This window comes from Diabrotica virgifera, chromosome 3, assembly GCF_917563875.1.
Source record: "Diabrotica virgifera virgifera chromosome 3, PGI_DIABVI_V3a".
In the NCBI taxonomy this organism is placed as follows: Eukaryota; Metazoa; Arthropoda; class Insecta; order Coleoptera; family Chrysomelidae; genus Diabrotica; species Diabrotica virgifera.
Window position 1 is genome coordinate 167,535,494 of NC_065445.1, and position 9,382 is coordinate 167,544,875.

General features: G+C 32.3%; 1 long non-coding RNA gene across 1 annotated transcript; it reads right to left on the reverse strand.

Annotated features, from left to right (window-relative positions):
• Positions 1 to 4,508: 4,508 nt before the first annotated feature.
• LOC126881380 (uncharacterized) lies at positions 4,509 to 9,138 on the reverse strand. Its single transcript, XR_007696828.1, has 2 exons — positions 8,956 to 9,138; positions 4,509 to 4,921 (listed from the first exon to the last, which is right to left on the reverse strand). It is a non-coding gene; the product is annotated as an uncharacterized LOC126881380 (long non-coding RNA).
• Between the last annotated feature and the right edge of the window lie 244 nt (positions 9,139 to 9,382).

Genomic DNA, 9,382 nt, shown 5'->3' on the forward strand with positions numbered 1-9,382 from the left:
TTGAGATGCCGTACGTCACGATTGGTCTTATAGGACCGAAGATACGCGACTAAGGCCCTTTTGACATGAGGTTGTATTTGATTTTTCTCTCATTGTATTCTGTTTGTCAAATCCTATCATTTGAGGTGCTATACATCACGATTGGACCAACAGGACCGAAGATACATAACTAAGGCCCTTTTGACATATTGCTTGTTTGATTTTTCTGTGTCATTGTCGTCTATGATGTCTAAGGCATATCTCTGATATGCCCTATTTTTAAATTGGACTTCGTAAGTCCTAGGTTTTCACCCACAAGCTTTTATTTGACACCTCATTTGTCATTCTACCCGGTATAATGGCGGAGGAGTTATATTGGCGGTCGTACGGACCGACAGAAAGAGTACCCAGCTCAAATATCTCACCTTTAGTACCATCCTTGGATTATAAGCTTTCATTTGACACCTCATTTATTATTATAGCTGGTATAATGATAGAGGAGTTACATTCGCGGTCGGACGGACCCACCGACAGACCGCCTAGGTCAAATATCTCACCTTTAGTACCATCCTTGTATTACCAGCTTACATTTGACACCTTATTTGTCATTCTACCTGGTATAATGACGGAGAAGTTATATTCGCGGTCGTACGGACCGACAGAAAGATTGTCTAGGCCAAATATCTCACTTTTAGTACCATCCTTGGATTATAAGCTTTCATTTGACACCTTATTTATCATTCTACTTGGTATAAAGACGCAGAAGTTATAGTCGCGGTCGTACGGACCGGCGGAAAGACAGCTTAGGTCAAATCGCTCACCTGTAGTGCCATCATTGGATTATCAGCTTTCATTTGACACCTCATTTGTCATTCTACTTGGTATAAAGACGCAGAAGTTATAGTCGCGGTCGTACGGACCGGCGGAAAGACAGCCTAGGTCAAATCGCTCACCTGTAGTACTATCATTGGATTATCAGCTTTCATTTGACACCTCATTTGTCATTCTACCTGGTATAACGACGGCGGGGTTATATGCGCGGTCGTACGGACCGACGGAAAGACAGCCTGGGTCAAATATCTCACCTTTAGTACCATCCTTGGAATATAAGCTTTCATTTGACACCTCATTTGTCATTCTACCTGGTATAATGACGGAGAAGTTATATTCGCGGTCGTACGGACCGACAGAAAGATTGCCTAGGCCAAATATCTCACCTTTAGTACCATCCTTGGATTATAAGCTTTCATTTGACACCTCATTTATCATTCTACCTGGTATAATGATTGAGGAGTTATACTCGCGGTCGGACGGACCGACGGACAGACCATGTAGGTCAAATATCTCACCTTTAGTACCATCCTTGGAATACCAGCCTTCATTTGACACCTCATTTCTCATTCTACATGGTATAATGACGGAGGAGTTATATTCCCGGTCGTACGGACCGTCGGAAAGACAGCCTAGGTCAAATATCTCACCTTTATTACCATCCTTGGAATATAAGCTTTCATTTGACACCTCATTTGTCATTCTACCTGGTATAATGATGGAGGAGTTATATTGGCGGTCGGAGGGACCGGCGCACAGATCGCCTAAGTTAAATATCTCACCTTTAGTACCATCCTTGTATTATAAGCTTTCTTTTGACACCTCATTTGTCATTCTACCTGGTATAATGACGAAGGGGTTATATTCGCGGTCGGAGGGACCGACGGAAAGACAGCCTAGGTAAAATATCTCACCTTTAGTACCATCCTAGGATTATCAGCTTTCATTTGACACCTCATTTGTCATTCTACCTGGTATAATGACGGATAAGTTATATTCGCGGTCGGAGGGACCGAGTCACAGACCGCCTAAGTCAAATATCTCACCTTTAGTACCATCCTTGTATTATAAGCTTTCTTTTGACACCTCATTTGTCATTCTACCTGGTATAATGACGGAGGAGTTATATTTGCGGTCGGAGGGACCGACGGAAAGACAGCCTAGGTCAAATATCTCACCGTTAGTACCATCCTTGGATTATATGCTTTCATTTGACACCTCATTTGTCATTCTACCTGGTATAATGATGGAGGAGTTATATTCGCGGTCGTAAAGACCGACGGACAGACCGCCAAGGTCAAATATCTCACCTTTAGTACCATCCTTGGATTATCAGCTTTCATTTGATACCTCATTTGTCATTCTAGCTGGTATATTGACGGAGGAGTTGTGGTTACAGACAGACGGACAGACGGACGTGGATAATACAAAGTTTTCACATTTTTTCAAAATTGAGTGAAAGCAATAAAACATGATGCCAGACTGATTTCTTTATGAAAATAATATATACATTCTCAAATTGTCTATTTTTCGTTGTGAATAATATTGTATTCAACAGTGATGCCAAATTTCTGATGCCAAAATGATTGATAATGAAAGTGGGATATACGTTTTCATGTATATAACGGCAGCGACAAAACGGTAAAACACTGAACTAAATGTATATAATATTTTCACTGTACGATCATTTTGGACTCAAACATTTTATGGAATAAACTTATATAACTTAGTAAGAGGTAAACAAGGAAAGCTGATATATTAAAGTAACATCAAGGAATCAAATCTCTAACTACCGAGCTGATTAGACTTCTGGTAGCAAGTACAGGAATAAAGTTATTAAGGTAGTGTAAAGTGGCATCGATATACAGATGCCACTTTGCAAGACGATGCAAAATCGATGGTAAATGCATAATGTATCGATGCCAAATTGATAGTAGGATGTATATATATATATATATATATATATATATATATATATATATATATATATATATATATATATATATATATATATTATATATATATATATACATACCAATCGGACAATTAGAAGCCCGGAACACTTAACAGACAACCCACAGCCCGGGTGAAATATTCATCTTATAGGAGTGTATTTTCTATTAAAATGATCAGGGTAACGAGTTTATCAAGAGCAACCTGAGAGGGGAAATAATTTCTTTCATTTATTTTTTTATATGTACTATATAGACTATTAGTAGCCCGGAGTATAATCCAGCAAATCGAAGCCCAAATGTGTAAAAAAGTATACTTAATACATTTTAGGAAGCCCTGCTGTGTTGCCAGGTTACTTTACGACCCGGGCTTTGAATTGACTGTGTGTTCTTTACATAGGATCACGCATTATATGTTTTTGTTGGTTCTTTAGTTTATAGCATGGACTCCTAATGAGTGTTGGTCAAGTCCTTTGGAAGTTGAAATTCACAACAGTTACAAGTCAAATGTGACTAAAATGGAATTAGACCATTTTGAATTTCCACTCTTCAATTATTGTTTAAGGCCATCGGTACATAATTCGCAAATATTTTACGGCTATCCGTACTTTTTCTGTCTTTACACGGCAAATTACGTGTATTAAAATTCACACTGGTATGGATATGTAAACATTACTAGAATGTCATTCTACTTGACAATGTCATGATTAACTTTAAAGCGATGGTTTTTAAATGTTCTTGGATAACTGCTATTTGTATAATTGCAAATTATTAATTCAGTTAATAAATGTGATAATTTTTTCACTAACTATGTATTCACTGATTGTAATAATTTATATGTACAACAAAAACTAATACTCAATCGAGAAAAGAGGAAAAATGTTAAAGTGATTTTTTAATAATATATTGTTACTATGGAACGCTTACAATTTTGAACATCTTCAACAACAAAATACTTGGATCACAGAATATATTATCCTGATGTATTCTCTGCTTGGACCTTCCACAAATAATACACAATAAACAACTTTTTATTAAGTTCACGTCTTAAATCAATTATTCGTCAAATACACTATCTGTATATCAATATTATTTAATCAACAACTCAAAATATTCCTGATGCCATGTCAAATATTTAAAATTGTCACTGATTGTCGCTGTCTGACTAACAATATGCTGACAATATTCTATTCGACTGAGTGCGTTGTAAGACAAAGATAGATTTGGAAAATATTACCACGGACATTGCGTTTATTTTTTTCGAATCCTGAAAAAACCAATAAATATTTTTGAAAAATTTAAACGCAGAATGAAAGACGGAATTATTGCCGAGGGCCGAAAGTCCCTTAGAATAAATAAAAAGTTTATTTTGAATGAGATATTTGAAATTAAAAATCACACTAAATTTTCTCTTAGTTTTTCACCCCTGTAACTTATTAAAATAAACATTATAGAAGTTCTCAGGGACTTTCTGCCCTCGCTAATAACGTAATCTTTCATTCTGCGTTTAAATTTTTCAAAAATACTTATTAGTTTTTTCAGGATTCGAAAAAAAATGAATTCCCATTTGAAGAGCATTGCAGCCAAAAATAATACCCATCTTCTTAATGGTCAACAAACTCACTCCCAATGTTAATTTGTATTATTTGTGATTAACTTCAATGGATTAATCTGTAAAGCCATGAGAAACAAAAAGTTTGGGAACGACTGGTAATAGGATCAAATGCATATTGAAAAGTCTGAAAATGTGATAAAATGGTTTATTAATTTAACACATCTTATTAAAAAAAAAGGTTATATTCGGTAGAACAAACATGTGTGTAAAAATAGAAATAAACTAAAGAAAAAGTAAAATATCTTATTACATAACTATTAAAGAAAAATGCATTCGGTTAAACTAATAAACATTTCTAATTTAAAATGAAAAATGGTAAAATGGGTCATTTTGCTCTAAAAGTATTATACACTTTAGTATTAGACATAAGTCTTTATTTTCAGCCAGTCTTTATTCTTTGGAAAGTCCTTATATTTAGGGATCCATTCTGCACACTCGCCTGTTTTGGACGCAATTTTCTTCTGAATATGATCCTTAAAATAATCACATACTAGTGACTTTTCTGCCTTAGACCACCGTTCACGCCCAGCGTTACTTTTCTTTTCTACAAAAAAATTGATTATAGTTCTACATGTTTTTTATAGTGTGTTCATCAACATTATTTTATTTCGAAAAATAATTCAAAAAATCTGTCGAGTTTTACTTTTATTGTAACAATCGTTTACTTATTTTATAAAACACCTTGTATATTGTGAACATATTAAATAGCACTTCCTTTGTATATTGTGCCAATGTGTGCTTTTGACCTGTGGGTGAGTTTCACCTCTTCTCGGGGGTGAAAAATATACGTAAGTCCAGAAATGGATAAACTGACTAATTATAAGTAACTTTTGTTCTATTCTATAGCATTTTTTCACGAAGGTAATACTTTTCGAGTTATGTGCGAGAAAACAATATGTTCACTGTTCAACAAAAAAAAAAAACATTTTTAGACGGTTTTTTGCAAATAACTTAAAAATGAAGTATTTTATCGAAAAAACATTCTTAGTAAAAATATAGCTTATAAATAATTGAAAAAAATGGTCTATGAAAGTATGAACTCTCTAGACTCTAGACCCAGTAGAAGCAAAGTTGTAGGTAATGAAAAATTGGTTCATATTCGTCAAATGTCAAAGCGAATATTTCAACGTGAAATAACCAAAAAATGATGCACTTCTTGGGGAAACTCCATTATAGCTTTTTAAAGTGTTTAAATAACTATATCAAAATAAATGAAGACACAAGTGCATGAAGGGTCTATGTCACACTTTTAAGTTATTGAGAAAAATGATGTTAAAATTTTTATACTAGAATTTTTTTACTATAAGATCAAAATATACTAAATTTATAGAATATGTAGTCCTAAAACTAATATATTTGTTAAAAATATTTAAAATAATAATTTATTATATATTTTTATACAGTGATGGGCGTACTTTTAACCGGCAAAATAGCGCAAAAGATGAAAAACATATTAAGTTGTGAGATAAAAAGAGACGAACACTAATGGAGGTGTTAAATTTAGCGATAGTAACTTATAGATTGACATTATATTGATTAATTATTTATATGGGAAATAAGCCACAATTAAAATGAAAAAAATTATTTTATTAACGTTTCGACGCCCAAATCGGGTGCCGTTGTCAAAATACAAAATATTACTAGAATAAACAAAAGTGTTGTTGCTAAGCAAAAAAAAAAATTCTTCTAATAATTTATTTAATCTGACTCATTTATATTGGCATGTCATACATATATTATACATTTTAAAGTAGAAGAAAGACTTTAAAATGATATTGCCAATATTTATGAGTTGCGTTCCTGGGACGACTTACTGAAAGATAGTTCATTCGATTACATGAAATCAACCCTAACTCAAGAACATCCGTCACAAAAAAATTATAGCATGTGATCTGTCTTTAAAAAGACAACCAAATGCAACGACAGTAAAATTCTCGCGTTAGAGACTTCATAGTAAATCACAAGGGAAAACCAGGAAAAAACCTTGTGATACTATCCCGACATCGTAAGTATTTGGTCTTACATTTAATTTACTCTCAAAAAATAATACCAAATTCTGACTTGTAACAGGTTTAAATTATAAATATATTAATAATACTAGATATATAAGTAATATGTACTAAAATATAAAATATGTACTAGCTCGATATTATTGACTTACCAATCTTGGTATTTTATTTCTATTGACTTCCAAGTAATATAATCTCCCATATAAATAATTAATCATAAAAATGCCACAAGGAAATTATATTGATTGTTTCCCACCTTTAAACGTATCGGACGAGTTTGAGAAATGCCACTGTCACAGTTACAGTTTTAGTTGACATACTCCTCTGATACGTGTAAAGGTGGGAAACAATCAATACAATGTAAATGTATAGGTTAATATCGCTAAATATCCCAGCTCGACTAGTTTTATTTTTTTTTATCTCACAATTTAGTATTGTCCATTTTTTGCGCTATTTTGCCGGATATTAGCGCGCTCATCACTGTATATATGTACATTGTGTACATAGGTCCTTTATGCACTTACATTTAAAAATTTACTGTGTACATAGATCCTTTACACTCTAGAAAATATTAATTTTAAAACGTGTTTGACTTGTTTGAAAGATCTCTAGGTTCGAACAACGTACTTTAACATAAAAAACATATTTTGAAAAAATTGTCACATACACCCTTCATGAACTTGTGTCTTCAAATATAATTATAAAATAGAAAAATAAACCTTATTCTTATTGTATTTTTAATTTATTGCAATTTTCTGTTTGCATTATATTCATAGATAAAAATAGTAATTAATTTATTTAATTAAATTGTCAATATTAACTAATGTATTTATAGAAGACGTTTAATTATTTGTTTTGATTTTTTAAATAATTGAAATAAAAATTATATATTAACAAGATGCCTAGTTGCTACTAGCAACTACTTACTTATATAAAATCTCATTACCAGTTTACCATTTCACCGTTTATTTTTTTAATATTAACATAATAGTAAATTTAAGATTTTGTTCACAGTGAATATTTCACACGTAGTGAATTTTTGATCAATTCTAAAAAAATGTCCGTACCTCATTTTCATTATTGCCGTTTTGATTGGCATTTATTTTGGCCATCGCTACCATTCTTTGAGATCGCTTCATCTCGTTATGCCGGCACAACCTATTCATTAGAAGGTGACATTAAACAAATGATCTAAGATATTTATCGAGAAAAATGAAAACATGTTGTGTTACTACGTAACAGATTTAGGGCTTCGTAAAGTGCGTACAGCATATATATGGGTCTGGGTAATATATCCGGTTTATATACCGGCTAGAACAGAGGCTTGCGCAACAAATGCATACCGAATTTTATTCGAATATTCTAATACATTATATTTACAAAAAACTTGTTATTTTCGGATCTCAAAAATGAAAAAAGAATTTGCTACAGCTACAGACAAGAAAGTTTATTTTTCGATAAACAATAACCCTTAAATAAATAAAAAAAACCGCAAATACCTTGCATAAGCCAGTGGTCCGCGCTTAGTTAATATATTTTTTATTACACTGGTTTTAAAGAACTAGAAAAAGAGATTTTAAAACTGCTTGCCTTAAAATAAAATCATTTGTTGATTCCAGAAATGCCATTAGTTTAATTGAACCAGATTGGGTGCTTGAGCCATAATAATAATTATAGTTGTAAAAACATACGTTTTATAGTTAAAAGCTAGTTTCTATTTTGTAATGAAGATGTTGATCATGCAAATCGTCCAGATTTTTAGCTTTTTAGCCGCTACATCAAAAAATAAATTAAAAAGTCAAATTTGTCAAAACTATATGACTGAAAAAAAAATAAAACGATAGTGCTTAATTTTCACTTATTTTTGAAAGAATTCAATTACAAATATTTTCAACTTATTTTCAAAAACATCGATGAAGATTCGGGTATGTTTCGGGTGTTTTCTTCAAAAGATATGTACATTTATGAAGTAAATATAAAAAATTAGCTTAACTTTTAACTTAAGTGCACTTATGTTAGCACTCCTACACATTAATCTGAAACCTCATGTTTAAGTGAGTTTATCCTCCGGTTGACCTAACTAAAATATTCTGTTTACGATCTCTAATTACATTAATCTTGATATAAAAAAAGCAAATGAAATATTTTTGAATTTTTAATATAATTTTTCTATTCTACTGTCATAAATTTGAAAGAAAACGGGGACCTTCTCCAACAAAGCTTGTCCAATTCGGATTTTACCAGCCTCTACAACACAAAATAGGACCTATATTTGTTATCCTTTTAAAAATAGTACTTGTTTGTATAAATATGTGCAAGTACTGTGATATAAATCCATGAATCGATCTTAGAAAAAGTAGTTTTAAAACCTGTGGATTTAATCTTGTCGAGTTAACCAGTCTGATTTTCACTTAAACTGTGGTAGCAAATTTTGCAATAGTTATGCAGGTATACTTAAATTAGTTGGGCTATGAGATGTAATTAATTATAAATTTCGACTGTAAAGCGGAGTCATAGGGGTGGTTTATGTGAAATTTATTGAATTTATCTATTTAAAAAATATACTCACCTCACTTCCATTTGTCCTGATTTCATCTTCATGACATTCATTTACCATTGCTACTATTCATTGCGAACGCTTCATTGGGGACGCGTAAGGCCCGCACAACGTATTCAATCAAACACAATGTATAATCACAGATTTGTTATCTTTAAGATGAAAATTTAAAACATATGATATTGCGATGTTGCCTTTTTTAGGGCTTCGTAAAATGCTTACAACATAAATCTGTATAAAAACATATACACCGACTACAACAGCGACTCCGCGGCAAAAGCTTGCACTAAATGGTGTATATATAGATATAAATTCCATCATTATGAAGCCCGAAAAATTGCAGGTTTTCTAGTATTTACTCATTATATATGCTAACTTTGGGCAACTTAAAGACGGCAAGCTATTAGTAGCCCCCCAATACATGTGTGTGTTCGACCAG